The sequence below is a fragment of the Protopterus annectens genome, chromosome 7.part0 (assembly GCF_019279795.1).
Source record: "Protopterus annectens isolate FY-2018-M chromosome 7.part0, PAN1.0, whole genome shotgun sequence".
NCBI classification, from domain to species: Eukaryota; Metazoa; Chordata; order Ceratodontiformes; family Protopteridae; genus Protopterus; species Protopterus annectens.
The window spans coordinates 404,941,262-404,957,148 of record NC_056739.1 but is presented as its reverse complement, the minus strand read 5'-3'; the positions used below and the strand labels follow the sequence as shown (position 1 = coordinate 404,957,148).

At 42.7% G+C, this 15,887-nt stretch overlaps 1 long non-coding RNA gene across 1 annotated transcript in view; it reads right to left on the bottom strand.

Moving 5' to 3' along the window:
- The window catches only part of LOC122806494, a 63,419-nt gene that overhangs the window by 699 nt on the left and 46,833 nt on the right, over window positions 1-15,887 (bottom strand). Inside the window, exon 2 of the long non-coding RNA XR_006365513.1 lies at window positions 1,144-1,216. This is a non-coding gene — a long non-coding RNA (uncharacterized LOC122806494). The remainder of the gene's footprint in view (window positions 1-1,143; window positions 1,217-15,887) is intronic.

Genomic DNA, 15,887 nt, shown 5'->3' with positions numbered 1-15,887 from the left:
GGTAAGTTGTAAAATCACAACACTGTGACATTCCTGACATTTCATTGTATATTATTTCAAATGCCACAAGCACATACAGGAACAGATGAAAGCTTTAACAGTACATTAGCAGAAACCAACACTCAAATGAGCCATATGCATGGGCGCCGGAACCACAGAGCGAGGGGGTATGGACGCCCTCCCACACACACTTTTGAAGCAAGCCGCGCGCTGTTAAGGATTTCACTGCAGAGCCCGTCCCGAATAGCTCATAACAAGCGCAATTGCATCAGCATGCCACGCGCCATTTGTTAACTGCAGAGCCAGCCACGTGCCGTTTGAATACAGCAGGAGGATTTATTAACTGCAGAGTCAAGCCGCAGATTCAGATTCCTTTAACTGCAGAGCCACGCAGATTCGGAGTCTGATGCAGCCAGCAGGCTTTACCATTCGGGCAGACAAGCTTATTTCTTTATGGCACAGCCGTTCAGGCTGAAGGTACTGGTGTGTGTGTGTGTGTGTGTGTGTGTGTGTGTGTGTGTGTGTGTGTGTGTGTGTGTGTGTGTGTGTGTGTGTGTGTGTGTGTGCCTGCGCATGAGTGCTTTCTAAACAGTGCCTGCTGTTCAAAACTGTCTCTAGGTTTCTTTTGAGGAGCTCTTCTCCTTATTGTAAATGGGACTTAAGCTCAATGGGTCCAACACAATAACAAAAAATGAAGCAAATAAATAAATACTATTCATTCTCATTAAACAATACATTTCAGTATATTTATTATATTACAAATAAATTCAACAATCAGGATCCATAAGTTTAATAGCCAGTTTGTCAAAAATATTTCAAATATTCCTGTTTTGGATTATCAAGCTTATTTTACAGCAAGTTAAGCTTATTAAAATGCATTGAATTACACACAGCTGTCAGTCATGCCTAGTGCCCAAGAATTCCTTTTAATTTCTGAAAGTAGCCTTTCTTTAATGTTTCATTCCATGGTTGTTTCCATTACCTCCTGACACTGTAAACCATCCAGATTTTAAACATTAGACTGATGCAAACCTGGACTCAAATCAACTCTTTCAATCCCTTGTGTCAAAACAATGGAAAGTCGGATCGAAAAACACTACTAATAAAAAAAAAAAAAAAAAAGTTGATCTAAATATAGTTTACCATCTTGGGACCAGGCTAGAAAATATCTGCTCCCGCTCCAGTTAGATTGCTTGAAGGAGATTTCCAGATCATGCTGTAAACAAAGCAGTAATATAAAAGCCTTATGTAAAGTCTCTGTCTCATAGCTTACATTTAAGCAGAATAGACTGTATCAGCTTGGCAGTTCTAAAGTTTAGATTAAAATGACACTGATGAAGTGTTTTGGCATTTATAAGCCCTAAGGAGATTTATCATAATATCATTTCATCCATCAAAAATAGAGTACCCCATTTTGTTAACATTATTCTTAAACAATTCTTAAAACCAAAATGTACACTATAGAGCGCAAAAAAAAAAAAAATCCAAAACCATTTCCAAAAAATGGAAACTCATTTTGCATATAACTGGCATAATGATAGCCCGCTGTACCCCTGATTCAAAACGTATTATAGCAGGTATAGCAGCTTATTGTGACAAACAAATGCATTTAATAGCCAACATTTAAAGTCTGGTTTCATGTAAATGCTTGATCCACAGATTTAGCCTATAGTTAAGATCATATTGTTTGTTAGTGGCAGACAATGCTTACTTACATACTTGTTTTAACGATTGTGCATTTGTTTAAATACGAGTGCATAAAGATTTGCTTTATTTTATTTACAGAATAAAAAACAAATAGAAAAGTATGGTATCTGTGGGCTATATGTAGAAGCATACTGGTTTTAAATTCTTCTCATAGCTCATACTTCCACATTAGGGTTAAGCATGTAGCCTCTGTTTCCTCATTTTTTTCTTTTTCATTTCTTTTAAATCAGTGTCAAAAGTCACTTTCCTTAGTTCTCTTGAGGCACCTGGAACTAAGGGACAGACTGGCACATATCAAGAGCCTCAGAAGATGGCCATGGTTTTACCTATTTTCCCTAAACAGAGTGTCCTAACTTGGGACCTTCTAGCAAAACCTTTGAGCAATAAAGATTTCAGAACTGTTTCTCCATCAGGATAGGCAAAAGTAGCGGAAGAGTGGTCTACTGCTCAAACAATCACTATTTTGTCTACATGATCAAATATATTAACACATTCAACCTAAAGGCAAGTGCAGGTAAAAGAGCCTAAAGTTCCTAGCCACCATCACTTGTGAATTTACACCTCACATTTTTGTTTTGTTCTGTTCCTCATTAACTCTCTGGTTTTCAGGAGCAGTAAAATAAACCTTTTATGCTAGCAATTTTCTATCAGTATTTGAAATGTGTCCCTATTTTGGGGCTGCATTCCCCCATTATTGGCTTTGTTCTGTACTTTTGTGCTAGGAGGTTGAGAGCTATGGTAATGAGTGAGAACTGAATTCACTAAATGATAAGACATTTAAGTTTGTCTTCCTGTCTTTCAGTAAACTGCTGATTTAGCTTAGTGGTATGTTGCTCTGACTGTAGTGCACAGTGTTCCAAGTTCAAGACTTGGCAGTAAAATGTACAGTGGTAACATAACATTTTATGCAAGCAACTTTCCAAAATTATACAAGCAATGTTTAAAATGTGTCCCTGGTGTTTGGCCTTTTGACCCCCCCCCCCCAACTGAAAATAAGTGCAAGAAGCTGTGCAACATGCCTATGGCTTACACTACTATATATATATATATATATATATATATATATATATATATATTTGTGTGTAGAAGTAGACATCATTGAAACGTTCTGTTCTTGGTGCATGCATTTTGCTTCATTGCCTACTGGAAAAATGTTCAAACAATACATTTAAAATGCACTCTAATTTAAGTCTAACAAGTGTGCTGTATTATACAAGGAATATAATTTAATAGGTCAGAAAGGTGCATCAAAGAACGCATGTTTCTTGTTTTGTGCGCAAGGGGCCTCGGATTTGAAAACAGCCCAAAGGTAATCTTTATCCACCACTGGGCAGATGCATTTTCTTTGGATGCGGTGTGGGTTTTAATGTTGTTTCGATGAATGTGAGTTTCAAGAGCAGAGAAGTTTTAATGCCAAGTCTATTTTCATTGTGAGACAGTACTGCTTTGTTTAGCAGATATGTTAGTGTTTGCGCATTGTGCTATAAAATGTAAAACAATAAAATCCAGAAATGCAACTTGGATTAAAGGATGGGCAATAGAAAATGTACTCCAGGATTGACCCTCATGCCACTGATGGATAGAGGCGGTTCCTAAATGCTGCATCCCTTATATGGGTCCCCTCAAATTATCTATGGAATGATTATTATTCTCACTAGGGCTAACATACAATTATCAACCATGGGATAGATTATCTATGGAATGATTATTATTCTCACTAGGGCTAACATACAATTATCAGCCATGGGATAGGCAAGACCAATCAGAAAATGCAAGAATCAAGCACCAAAAGGGAATTGGCTAAACTTAAAAAGTCCTCCAAGTGAATTGATGCTGTGGTAGTAAATAGTTATAAAAAATTGCCCTTTTTAGATAACTAAGTGCCCTTCTCACCCCCGGTCTTCAACAGCTTCCAGCGCCTTTGGCCATATGCACATGACAAACAGAAAGTGTAGTTTTTAGGCTAACAATACAATACCTTCTTTTAAAAACATTATTAGATGTCTAAACTGTCTTAACTAAACCCTACTTAAAGAAGTTAATTTTACATTACTATACGCCAAGAAGCACCTCACATCAAACCTTTTGGAGACAATGACCCTGCTACATATTGTACTCACCTGTATTTGCCAGGATTTAAGAGATTCTCTTGATACTCCTTAATTGCAAGTGTTTCAAAAAGCTTTAAGAAAAACATGTACAACTGCACTTCACAGTATCAAAGACGCAATAAATATGAATCCATTAGTGCCTTTTTTAGGCAAGATTCAAATGACAAATTCACCACTGTAACAGGTACAAGCAAGCAAAATCTGAGGGCAATGCTACTTAATGCTAGAAGTCTAAACCTCAAACTGCACTCACTCGAGGCACTCCTTAAAACAGAGAACAATCGACATCTGTGCAGTGACAGAGACCTGGTTCAAGGCTCCAGAGAGCACCCCTGCATTACCAGGCTATAATTCATACCACACCTTTCGGCCAACTAACCTGGACCGAAGCACTAAAGGAGAAGGCGTGTCCATATTCATTAAGGATATCCACACCTCCAGGCTAGTTGCTCAGCATAATGCATCCGAGATTATCCAAGTGCAACTAACTCTGGGCAAGACCACTATCCAAATTGTAGCTCGCTACAGATCCCCCACCATGCCCCAGGATTCCCACTCATTTCTTGATACACTGGAAAATATTAGGGTACAACCCAACACCCTAACAATGGGTGATTTCACCTACCCCACCATTAACTGGGAAACCTACTCATGTACCAACTCTTGTGCTCAACGTTTTCTGGAATTCATAAATTCCAACGCCTTGGATCAACTTATCCACACCCCCACCAGGGGCAGCAATATCCTAGACCTGGTCATTACCAACATGGGCAACCGGTGTTCCACACCAGAGGTCAATTCCTCATTGGTCGGATCCAACCACAAGCAAATCACCCTAGACATCCACATCCCACCCCAACCCATTAGGGAAACCACCGTAAAAAAATTCTCCAAAGCCAACTTCACGCTTCTTAGGACAGAAGTGGCAAACTTCACGACACCCATGCTGATGGACAATAGAGGTACGACTGCTGAATCCTATACAATTGCACTTGATAAGCAGTTAGTGCATGGATCGTGCAATCCGTAACAGAACCAAGATGCTATCCTCCAAAAAAAAGGAAGCCAATCTGGTGGTCCCCTGCCATAAACAAACTCTAGAACAGAAGAAAGAAACTGTTGCAAAAAAAAAAAAAAAAAAAAAAAAGTAAAATCCCATGATTGGAGAAACACAGTGGTCAGCCTCAGTAAGAAGCTGAGATCCCTCATGAAATCCTCCAAAGTTAGTTAGGAAAACAAAAATCGCCACCGATTCTAAATACAACCACAAAGCATCCTATAGGTATGTCAAGAATCTCAATGGCAACACTCAGATCTGCTCCGAGTTACAGCACAATGGCACTAAATATACAGAACCAACTGATATTGCCAACATCCTGGCAGATCGGTTCAGTGCTAAATTTACCCCTCCCTCATCCCCTAAAGGGCCCATCTCTATACCGGAAGAATGCAAAGTTCCTGTAATCACAGCTGCAAAGGTAAAAAAACAAACTCTCCAAAGCCAAGAACACAGCATCAATGGGACCTGACAACATCCCAGGCTGCGTTCTACATGAACTACAGAACGAACTGGCACCCCAAGTACCATGTTAAATCATAGCCTCACCTCAGGCTTTGTGCCCACTGAATGGCGCACAGCAACGGTGATCCCACTCCACAAAGGGGGAGCCATCACGGACCCCAGGAAATACCACCCCATTAGCCTGACGAGCCTGGTCTGCAAGGCTATGGAACTTATCACCATGGAACTTATAAACAATGACATTGGTAATCTCCTAGCTCTGGACCCTACCCAGTTCGAGTTTGTAAAAGGCAGATCATGTCTCCTAAACCCGATAGACTTCTTTAAAGCGGTCACCAAAGCCGTAGATGAGGGTAAGGTGATTCACACTGCCTATCTAGATCTCACCAAGTCTTTCAACACCATCCCCCACTCTGGAATTATAGATAAACTCACTAAACTAGGTATAAAGCCCTATGTCACAAGATGGGTTGCCAACTTGCTCACTGACAGAACCCACACTGTGAAAGTAGCAGACTCTAAATCCAACTTCAGACCAGTGACAAGTGGAGTACCACAAGGTTCAGTCCTAGGTCCTCTCATGTTTTATATCTACTTCTCTGAAGTACAGACTAACACAGAAAGTCTTTGGCTAACAAAATTCGCAGATGACTGCAAACTAGGAGCCATAATCAAAACTCCTAACGATGTGGACATCCTACAAAAGGGCCTCAATGAGACAGACGCCTGGTGTCAAAGCCATGGCCTCAAGCTCAAATGCAAGTGCATAGTCATCCCTTTTGGTAAAAATTCTGTAACCATGAACTACCATATAGGTAGTAGTCTACTTAACACCGAAAGTGTGATAAGAGATCTTGGGACACAGATGGACAGCAGGCTCTCCTTTGATCAATCACATTGCCACAGTAGTCAGGAAATCTTTCTACGTGGCACATCTCATCACAAAAGGTTTCTCATCCAGGAAAAAAGAGAGAGATCATGGTTCCCCACTACTCATCACTCATTAGACCGATTATAGAGTACAACGCCCCTTTTGGTATGTACCCCACAAGACATCGACAACTTGAAAGGCCACAGAAATACCTCACAAAGAAGATTACTGGCCTCAAACAAATGCCCTACGCAGACTGTCTCAAAAAACTCCAGCTTTACTCTGTCGCATATCGCCTACTCAGAGGCGATCTCTGCCCAACATACACAGCTATGTCAAACCCAGAGCTGTTGGACATGCTCCACTTAAAGAAATCCCAATCCCTCCGAGCTACACGCTCTAGGGACCTAAACATTGTCATCACAATAGACGGAATATGCTGGAGGGATAGATTCCTGTCCCAGAGACTTCCCATACTCTGGAACAAACTATCTATATCAAACAAAGCTCCTCATTAGCACTCTTCAAGAAAAATCTTGATGATTGGATGGGAGATAGGAAATTCACCCCGGGGATCACTTCTGTGGCTCTGCTTGACAGGGGCACAGGAAAATAATTTGTGTGGCAAAAGCCAGGGTACCGTTTGGCTAGGCTTATATTGGCCCCAAGGCCAATAGCCTAGTACCTACCTATGGACCTACAAGACATTGATATAGAACTGTATCCAAATATCCTCAAGGAAGCAACCCCCCCCCCCCAAATGCCCACATTGAAACAGCAAGTATCCCTTTTCAAGTGGGGGTGAGGCTACACCACACATACCCCTCACTAACTCCATGGTTGGTATCAGGGCAAAGAGAAAGCATCTAATGTGGGTGAAAGAGCTCTCACAACTGTGGAGTTGACCTGTATGTATAAAGACCTTAAGAGCTAAAGATTAAGCAAGTTTGATTCATCCAATATTTTTGCAAGTAGTCTGCATTTGACTACTCATAGATCTCCCAATAAATACTATCGTATGCCACACAAACTGAATATTACTACCCTCTGCTTTCACCCCAGGTACTCAGCTGAAATGACAGAGCTCTAATGCTATCATTATGAGTAACAATGGGATAGAACACATCCAAAAAATCATCTGGCAGCATACTAGGCATAAAAAAAGCATAAAAAACATAGTTCCAAAACAGACTTTGTAACCCTAACCAATGACATTACACTTAGAGTCAAAGGGTTATTCATGCATTTCTTTTGCATAATTGAAAGGACACATCTGAATCTATATAACGATATTAAAACTGAAGCAGTCAGATGCCCCACCAACGAAGCCACATTCCCCAACTACAATCCCTGATTCCTGGGTTTGAAGATGGAATGGCTGAGGATGGAGAAAGTACAGTTTTGTACCTACCATAAATGTAGATGTTCGAGTGCTAATACAGCTGCAGTCATAACAGATGGGTTTTCCTGCCGTCAGGCGGGTCCTCGGTCGGCCGAATTCCAAAGTCTAGGTCCGGCATCGGATGTCGTCACTTCTTCCCTGACGTCAGTGTGACAGGGGTATAAAAGAACCAGCCGACGCCATTTTCTTCAGTTTTTCTTGCCCCAGATGTCAGGTGCCCCCAGAAGGAAGGCAATACATAAATTTATGTAATAATGCAATGCAGTATAATCAAAAAACAGTAGTTGCAAGCAAATACACCATAAAAGAATACCCCAATCAGGTTGTATGAGGAAGTGTTAGCCATTAGGCCTGTCCCAGAGGGGAAGGAGGGAGGGAAACCTGGACTGCAGCTGTATTAGCACTCGAACATCTACATTTATGGTAGGTACAAAACTGTACTATGTTCATCGTGCATACAGCTGCTGTCATACCAGATGGGTAGAATACCAAAGCTAAAAAAGGGGTGGTAGGCATTAGGTGGAACTAGGAGGAGCCAGGATGCCCTGCAAGACTGCAGTGGCAAAGCCTGCTCTAGATTTGGAGTATAATGGTAGGTGATGGTGCTTGGAGAAAGTATGTACAGAACTCCAAGTGGCAGCTTCCAAAATATCTTTGGTAGGAACCCCCCTGAGGAAAGCTGCAGAGGTAGCTGTGGCCCTTGTGGAGTGAGACCTGATGCCTGCAGGTACAGTTTTACCATGAAAAGAGTAGCAAAAGCGTATGCAGTGGGCTATCCATTTTGAGATTGTCTGTTTGGAAATAGGCTTCCCTTGAGCTCCTGTAGCATAGGACACAGAGTTGCTCTGATTTTCTGAGAGGCTTTGATCTGTCCAAATAGTAACGTAGCTGTCTGTGAATGTCCAAGGAATATAGTAGTCTCTCGCCTTTGTTTTGAGAATTGGGGTAAAAGGTAGGTAAATGGATAGCCTGATTCAAGGCTACCCTGGATACTACCTTTGGCATAAAGGAAAGATTGGTTCATAAGGAAACTCTGTCCTGATGGAAAATTATGAAAGGCTGCACAGCCATGAGGGCTTGTAGTTCCGAAACCCTGCGAGCTGAAGTGATAGCCAGCAGGAAGGCTGTTTTCCAGGACAAATATTGCAGTTCTGTTGAGGCAGCTGGCTCAAAGGGAGGCAAAGTCAGTTTTTCTAGAATGAAATTGAGGTCCCAAGCAGGTACTGGTTGTTTCCTTGGGGGGTTTTATATTCTTAGCTCCTCTGAGGAACTGTCTTAAGAGGGGGTGAGAGAATAAAGGGGGATCAATCTTGTATTCTGCAGAAATGGCTGAGGCATAGATTTTGATGGAGGAGAATGAAAGTCCTCTGCTTAGCATCTCAGCTAGGTACTGTAATATTTGAGGTAAATTCAGTATTCCAGGGTTCTGGCCCTTTTTCTCATTCCAAGCACAAAACAGTTTCCATTTTGCGGAGTAGGCTTTTCTAGTAGAAGGTCTTCTGGCCTCCAAAATAACATCCTGCACCTCCTTGGAGAGTAGGGTCTGTTGTGATTTTAAGGAATCTTCCATGCGGCTAGATTGAGTGTTTTCAGGTGACTGTGAAGAGTTTTGAAGTTGTGCTGAGTCAGCAGAAGAGGCATTAGAGGCAGGATCCATGGTGGGGAATGCGTCAGGCTCCTCAGGAGTGGGTACCAGTGTTGTCTTGGCCAGTCTGGAGCAATGAGAATCATCTTTGGTCTGTCTGCTCTGGTTTTTAATAGGACTTTGGGCAGCAGAGGAAGAGGTGGAAAGGCATAAACTGTCATTGTTGTCCAACTGAAAGAGTGCGTCCACTTTCCAGGCCTGTGGATGAAAGGTCCTTGAGCAGAATTTTGCCAATTGGTGATTGCTGTGGGAGGCAGAGAGATCTATGTATGGCCTTCCCCATGCTTGAATTATCTTTGAAAAAACTTGAGGATGCAACTTCCATTCGTGTGGATCTGTCATATTTCTACTTAGGTTGTCTGCCAGCATGTTTTCCTTGCCTGGCAGGAACTGTGCTTGAAGCTCGATTTGCAATTCCAGAGCCATGTTCCAAAGAGACATGGCTAGCCTGCATAGGGGGTATGAATGGGTTCCTCCCTGTTTATGTACCACATTACTGTGGTGTTGTCTGTCCTTATCAATAGCTGGCCTGGATGCAGCAGGTCTTTGAAAGCTATAATAGCATTTATTACTGCTAGCATTTCCTTTCGATTGATGTGTAGGTGCTTTTCTTTTTGGGACCATTTGCCCTGAATGCACCGATCTGTCATGTGCACCCCCCCAGGCGTAATCCGAGGCATCTGTTGTGATGACTTGATTTGCTTGAGGCTTGCAGAATGGGAGACCTGTGTTTCTTTGGCATGCTTGAGCCCACCACAGAAATTCCTTCTGAAGACATGGAATCAGTGGTATTATTGTTTCCAAACTGTGGCTGTGTTGAGACCATAGGTTTTTTAGGTACCACTGAAGTTTCCTCATATGCAGCTTTGCACGTGGGATTAGTAGGATGCAAGATGCCATGAATCCCAGAGCCTGCAGGATTTTCCTTGCAGTCAGCCTGGTGAAAGTTGCCAGTTTTCTGAAGTATTGAGTTAGTTGCCCTTGTTTCTCTGGCGTGAGGTAGGCCATCTGGGTGTTTGTATCCAAGTTGGCACCCAGGAAAATTATTGTTTGAGAGGGTATTAACCTTGATTTCTTTTTGATGACTGTGTATCCCAGAGAATTCAACAACATTATTACAAACGCCAGATGTTTCAGAAGTATGTGCTTGCTGTCCGCTTGGATCAGGCAGTCGTCCAAATATGGGTATATTTGTATCCCTTGAAGTCTGCAGTAGGCAATTACTGATGCCAGGAATTTCGTGAACACTCTGGGCGCAGTAGATAAGCCAAAGGGCAATGCAGAGAATTGATAACGTGTTGAACCTGCAAGAAATCCGAGGTATCTTCTGCAATCTTGTCTGATTGGGACATGCAGGTATGCCTCCTTGAGGTCCAATGTTACCAGCCAAGACTCCTTGCCCAGCATGGGAAGAAGCTGCTGTAATGTGAGCATCTTGAATTTTGGCACGAGTAAAAATGTGTTTAGGATGGATCGGTCCAAAATAGGTCTCCAATCTTTGCCCTTCCTTGGTACCAGGAATAGTCTGGAATAAAAACCTCGACCCTGTTCTTGTGCAGGTACCTCTTGAATAGCTTTCATGTCCATGAGATCTGAAATTTGTTTTTGTGCCTCTGCCCTTTGATTGTGTGGCAGGTTTGGCATGCCTCTCATTTTTGGAAGGGTGTGAAAGTGGAATCTGTAGCCTCTGTCTATAATGTCCAGGATCCATTTGTCTTTTGTGACAATATGCCAATTTTTCGAAAATAATGCCAGTTTTCCGCCTAAAGGTGCTGCCATTTGAGCCTTGCTTGGCATGCAAAGGGGAAAGTCATTGGTTCTGCTTTCTGAATGGCTGCGAACTATCCTCACCACTCTGCCTCTAAACGATCCTTGAGATTGCCCTCTACCCCTCGGGCGCCTGTATCTACCTCTCTGGGGTCTGTCCGTGGCTGGAAAGGACCAATTTTTTGAAGGCCAATTTCTACTGAAACGTGGAGGTTGTACCTGTAGGAAATCTTTCACTGTTTGCATTGATTTTGCCTTTTCCTCCATTTTCTTTAATACCTCCTCAGCTTTAACACCAAACAATACATCTTTTTGCAGAGGTGCATCCAGTAATTTAGCTTTAACATGATCTGGTAAGGTTTGCTCTTTAAGCCAAGCATGTCTACGTATGACTGATCCTGTAACAGCAGCTCTACATGAGGCCTCTAAAGCATCAAAACCACATTGCAAGGTATGTTTACCCACTTGTTCTGCACTATGTAACAAATCCTGCAACTCCTTCAAGTCTGGTTGTTCAGGTGGTGACATTTTGCTTTTCAACTGTGATAACAGAAACTGTTGGTACTTTAACATATGGAACTGACAGTTTAATGCCCTCGTGGTTAAGGTGGCCGAGGTGCATACCTTCTTCCCCCACCTTTCTAAATCTCTGGAATCTCTCTCTGAAGGTAATGGATTTTTAGCAGTGGAGGCCTTAATTCCCTTGGGACCCTGTGAAATAGTTTCTGGGTCAGCCGCATGGCTTTTGTATAGAAATTAGTGTGAATCAGGAACCCGGTAATACCCGTCAGGCTTGACTGGAGCTGGAGGTAAAGAATCTGGGTTAAGGCAGGCCTCCGAATACACATCATCTAGTATGTCTAAGACAGGAGGTATAGCCAGAGGCCTGTGCTGAGGGAGCAAGAGGAAATCCCTAAGCCTTTTCTTGGAGTCTGAGTACTCTTGGCCTTCCCAGTGGAAGTGTTCCCTCAAGGTATGTAAGGTTTGCCCAAAAGAGTAATCCTCAGGGGGGGAGACAGAGGGAATGGACTCCTCTGCATCAGAGTCTTCAAAAGGGGAGTATGAATGTTCCTGGTCTTCAGAATGTTCTGAAATAATGGAGGCCTGGTCCGAGGAAGGGGACTCTTCCTCCACTCTGGGCCTTTTGTCCGGGGGGGGGCCCCGAGAACCCCTGATAAGAGTAATCAAATCCTCAGCCATTTTTGAGCATCTGCTTTTTAGGCATGGGGCCTTGAGAGGGGCCCTGTGGAGCTTGTCTTTTAGAATGCATGGCTGCTTTAGACTTCGTGAAAGCCTTGATGGAAAAAGAAGAGGAAGGCCTGAAGACACCTTGAGAGGTGGCAGGACTGTCTAAACTCTGAGTTTCACCGCCAAGAGTGGCTTCTGTATCTGTAGTCGGGGTGTGGGCCGAAGAGCCTGCGACCTCGGGCACTGAAAACACCGCCAAAAAAGTGTCATCGGTAGTCAGGGGCTGCGTAGGCGCCTCACTGAGAACCGGAACACCTGTAGTCTGCTTTGGCGTGGTGTCAGTAATAGTCGCGGACCTCGTATGTCGGTCCTTATCTTTGCATCTTTTACTTAAAACTGGAGTCGGAGTATCCGACGACATAATGTAATTAAACTTTTTGCCAAAATAGTGTTGGGCGAACTCTGCCCGACATTTAATAGTGCATCTGTTGAATGTAGCACAAAAACGACAGGCCGAGACGACGTGGTCTGGGCCTAAGCAAGGAATGCAGAGGGAATGAAAATCCTCATGCGGTATTTGCTTCCCACATGAAATGCAATTATTAACTTTGACATTGGTCTGAGGCAAGAAAAGTTTCCCCAACGGGGTACTTAGCTTTCAAGAAGACTTCGGTTGAAAAATATTCGTAATCTCAGGAGCTGGCCGACCGGCACTTGCGAACTGCTTCTGCTTCGGGCACCGCGCGGCAAGAAAGACTGGAGAAAATGGCGTCGGCTGGTTCTTTTATACCCCTGTCGCACTGACGTCAGGGAAGAAGCAATGACATCCGACACCGGACCTAGACTTTGGAATTCGGCCGACCGAGAACCCGCCTGACGGCAGGAAAACCCATCTGTTATGACTGCAGCTGTATGCACGATGAACATCCATCCAAGTATGGATAAGCACACTTACTCCCATTCTCCTTCCCAGCAGGGGTAATAACTGGGGCCAACTTGGTAACTTAGGATAACAGAGAGGTGTGGCAGATACAATACTTACATATATAGAAGCATGTGCATTCTACCTTGCTGTAAAATGAACACCCATACTGGAAAAAGAAAAACTGTCTCCTGATTACACATGTTGCAACAACCAACTTGCTGCTACTAAAAGGTTTACATCATCTAAGATTATATTTGTTACTGAAAAAGATGAAGCCAGTAACTCAAAACACTTTCAAGAAAGAAAAAAAAACTGTCATATTTAAAAAAGCACCACATAGGATACCCAAGATTAAAGGAAACCCAAAGATGGGGAAGCGCCAATGGATAAGAGTCATAGGGAGACAAAAGGAGTCTGACACCATAAAAATGTCAACCAAGAGTAAATCTGGAGAAGGCAGTGGGAGACCAAACACTTGGGATCTCTACAATTGAAGAGATGGTCCCAGCATGTAATGATTTTGCAGAAAGCACATTTCTAAAGTTGACTTTAAACACACCAAACACTGTAACAGCAATTCTGTTCTATCAAAGACATGCACACAGTAAATTAGGCAGAAACAGGGGATTCAGTATCCCCACAGTGCTGAGTTATTTTACAGTTCCAAGCAAATGTCACTTAGATTCATTGTGCAATGGCCAATTACAATATATTAACATATACAAACTAACATAAGTCTGCCAAACCACTATAAAAACTGTTCTGACTAATGCTACTTGCTTCCCAGTAGTGTAGGCCATAAGCATTGGCAGACATCAAACCAGTGGTTCAGCTCCCGTACGGTCTCTGCTTAAGAAAAGAAGTCTCCGCATTTTCAAATACCAAATGGCTCTCCTGGATGATTAATAACAAACTGAAGGAATTATGTTGCATAGAGATGATAATTGTTTAATCTGGTTTTATAAAATAGACTTCTGAATTGAAAAATGTAACTAGTTCACATACATTATACGATCTTTGCATCTGTAGAAATATGAAGTTATTCCTACCTTAAAACATACTGTAATAGCAAACCAATCCTCTTGTAATCAAAAATATACACAAGCAGGCAAAGAATATAATATGGAGGCAGAACACCCTGATGTCCTTACATTCACTGCTGCAGTATTCTTAACAGATGGGATTCTCTGCTGTGGAAGCCCAAACGTCCAGCCAGTCTACCAAAGACTACTTGTGGCATTTAAAAAGGTACAATGAACATCATCCTTGCATAGCTTAGGGCATAAAGGTGACGTTAAGGCTTACCATAGTCAGAACTTCTTTGCCACCAGTTTGAACTCATCTTTTTACTATCAGTTTACCTGCATCAGTTTTCTGCCAGTCAAATACATTTTCGTTCTCCAGTGACTACCTATACGTACTTGCTGACTTCTTTTGCAGTTGCAGATAAGTGCCCCATTGGGGATTTTGCTTCTTACTTTTTTGCGCTCCTTGGGGTTAATGTCATCCTATACGAGTAAATGCCAGTGTGGGAGACAGATTCCCATAAAGATCGCCACGATAGGTATCGTTTTTGTCTAGGAGCTTCTGATGACCATAAACTTGTTCCATTTGTTAGGCGTTTGTTCCGAAAACCCTTCACAGTAGACTTTCTTCCCTTTCCTTGCATCTTAAGAACCAGCATCTTAAGCTTCTCGCTAAAGATACAATGGAAGGAATCTCCCGCCCCGAGGGCCAGCCATTAGGGAAGAAAGAAGTAAAAAAGGTATGACAAGAATCTTTCACTGTCCAGCCTCTGCCAAGTGTTTCTCCCAAGGTTGTTAAAATCTTGAGACTCCCCCAGCTGTGTTGTTGGATCTCTCCACTGTGCCACAGGCCAGTGAGGGTCTGGCCTACAGTACATCTGAAGAGGCTTTGCAGGCATCCATCTCAGACGTTCAGGGGAAACCACGGCTGATTTTTTTCCCAAGGGGCCTAGGGGAGTGGGGAAGAAGTTCCTACTATGGTTCTCGACTGCTGTCCTGGGTCTGAGCTTTCTAGGTTTTTTGGAGAGGACATTCACTTTAAGAAACAAAAAAAACATGTTTCTTCTGCTCCTAGGGATCCACAAAGTGAGTTTCAGGCCTTCATCAGCGGCCATTTACTGCTTTAATGTCCATAAAGCCTCCGTAAGGGGTTTCGGTTCCTGCACCTCCTTCTCTACTCCTCTTAAAAGATCTAGAAAACCTAGATTCTTCTGAGGATGAGTTTGATTCGGATAATGAATCCTTAACTTATTCTACTCAAATTCCATCTCCTTTAGACTATGATGAGAGGAGAAGGAATCTGTTAGTCCAGATGCTCCTTTTGGGGAAATTTCCTTTGGGGACACACTCCCTTGGATGATGGCTTTATAAGTGGGATTGTGCTCAGGTCTCCAATATCCATACAAGTTGCTACAGTTGGAATCTCCTAAACCTGCGGCTATTCCTCCTATTATGGCTGCTTTGCTGGATGTTTTTTCCAACGCCTCTCAAGTGCCTGTCTGCCCCCCCCCCCCAAGAAGCTTGACAGGTTTTATAGGGTGCCTGAGGATTGTTTTTTGCTACATAAATGTCCTGCTGCTGACCCCAGTCTGTCATGTATGTAGCCTCCGATAAGCTGTATCAGTTGCTTCCTTCTCTCAAGTTACTGCCTTCTGAGAAGGATAGCAGAACTATGGAAAGGTTGGATAAGAAGGTTTACACTTCTGCTAGCTTTTAGGGCTATT